Here is a 2,026-nt window from a genome sequence, read left to right on the forward strand (position 1 = left end):
AGAGAGAGAGAGAGAGAGAGAGAGAGAGAGATTGGATTTATACCCCTCCCTTCACTACCCAAAGGAGTCCCAGAGCAGTTTACAAACTCCTTTCCCTTCCCCTCCCCACAAGACACCCTGTGAGGTAAAAGAAGAAGAGGAAGAGATTGGATTTATACCCCGCCCTTCACTACCCAAAGGAGTCTCAGAGCGGCTTACAAACTCCTTTCCCTTCCCCTCCCCACAACAGACACCCTGTGAGGTAGAAGAAGAAGAAGAAGAAGAAGAGATTGGATTTATACCCCTCCCTTCACTACCCAAAGGAGTCCCAGAGCAGTTTACAAACTCCTTTGCCTTCCCCTCCCCACAACAGACACCCTGTGAGGTAGGCGGGGCTGAGAGAGCTCTGACAGAAACTGCTCTTTTCCAAGAACAGCTGTAACAGAACTATGGCTTGCCCAAGGTCATCCAGCAGGTGCAAGTGGAGGAGAGGGGAATCAAACTTGGTTCTCCCAGATTAGAGTCTCCCAGATTAGAGGAGTGAGCCAGTTTGGTGTAGTGGTTAAGTGCATGGACTCTAATCCGGGAAAACCGGGTTTGATTCCCCGCTCCTCCACTTGCACCTTGTTGGATGGCCTTGGGTAGCTCTGATAAGAGCTGTTCTTGAAAAAGAGCAGTTTCTGTTAGAGCTCTCTCAGCCCCACTCACAGGGTGTCTGTTGTGGGGAGGGGAAGGGAATGGAGTTTGTAAGCCGCTCTGATACTCCCTCGGGTAGTGAAGTAAATCCAATCTCTTCTTCTTCTTAACCACTACACCAAACTGGCTCCCAAACTTACTCCCAGGAAAGAGTTATTAAGATTGCATTGTAAGGCACCAATTAATCGCTGTCTCCCTGATCCACCCACTCACTCCAAACACAGTTTTGAATCCTACCTTGCAGTCTTATGCCCTTCTCCTGAGAGAAGAATGCTAAGTACACTACACTAATTAAGTCAGCAAAAAAAAAAAAAAATACACAGCAACCGCACACATCTACCTACTCAGTACTAGGGGCGGAGGGGGTGGTTATTTCTAGGCTGGGGGAACTGAATTGCAGGGAAGTGCAATTCAGAATTCTCCCATGCCGCGCTTACATTATACGTTTAGGATATAGTGAGCTGCCAGGATTTAATCTATTCCAAAGCGGTGGCAGAACTGATAGCCCTGACTAGGCCAGTCTCATCAGATTTTGGAAGCTACGCACGGCTGACCACAGTTAATACTTGGATGGGAGACAACCAGGGCTACTTTTTGGGCAATTAAGGAGGACTGAGGTTGCTGTGCAGGAGAAGGCAATGGCCAACCACTTCCAGCCATCATTTGCCTTGAAAAACCCATGGTCCTGGGGTCACCGTAAGTTGGTTGCAACTTGATGGTACACGGTTGTTAAAGTGGTGGCCCTTGCACACCCACCTTCCCCTCCCCAGAAAAACATGGGGTTTTTTTTGCTACAGCCGTGATGCCTCTCTCTCCAGCTGCAGAATGGCATTGGTCAGGGCTATTTTGGGGCAGGAACGCACAGGAACGGAGCTCCGGCTGGCTCCCGAGTTGGCCACGCCCAGCAGGGACTCATTAGCATAACAGGCCACACCCAACAGCAGAAACTCATTAGGATTGGCTACATTAGGGGTGTGTGGCCTAACATGCAAAGGAGTTCCTGCTACAAAAAAGCCCTGGGTTTTGACAACAAACAAGGTAAACAGAATAACAAGCAAAAGGTGGGTGTGGCTGGATAACCACACTTCTGGTAACATGGGGGTGCGGCCTAATGTGCTAATGAGCTGTGCTGTCAGGGGTGTGACCTAATATGCTAATGAGTTCCTGCTGTTGGGTGTGGCCAATTATGCTAATGAGTTCCTGCTGGGCTTTTTCTACAAAAAAAAGCCCTGGAGACAACCAAGGAGGACTGAGGTTGCTGTGCAGGAGAAGGCAATGGCCAACCACTTCCGGCCATCATTTGCCTTGAAAAAACCATGGTCCTGGGGTCACCTTAAGTTGGTTGCAACTT

Source organism: Gekko japonicus, unplaced genomic scaffold (genome assembly GCF_001447785.1).
Source record: "Gekko japonicus isolate JY-2015 unplaced genomic scaffold, Gekko_japonicus_V1.1 scaffold738, whole genome shotgun sequence".
In the NCBI taxonomy this organism is placed as follows: domain Eukaryota; kingdom Metazoa; phylum Chordata; class Lepidosauria; order Squamata; family Gekkonidae; genus Gekko; species Gekko japonicus.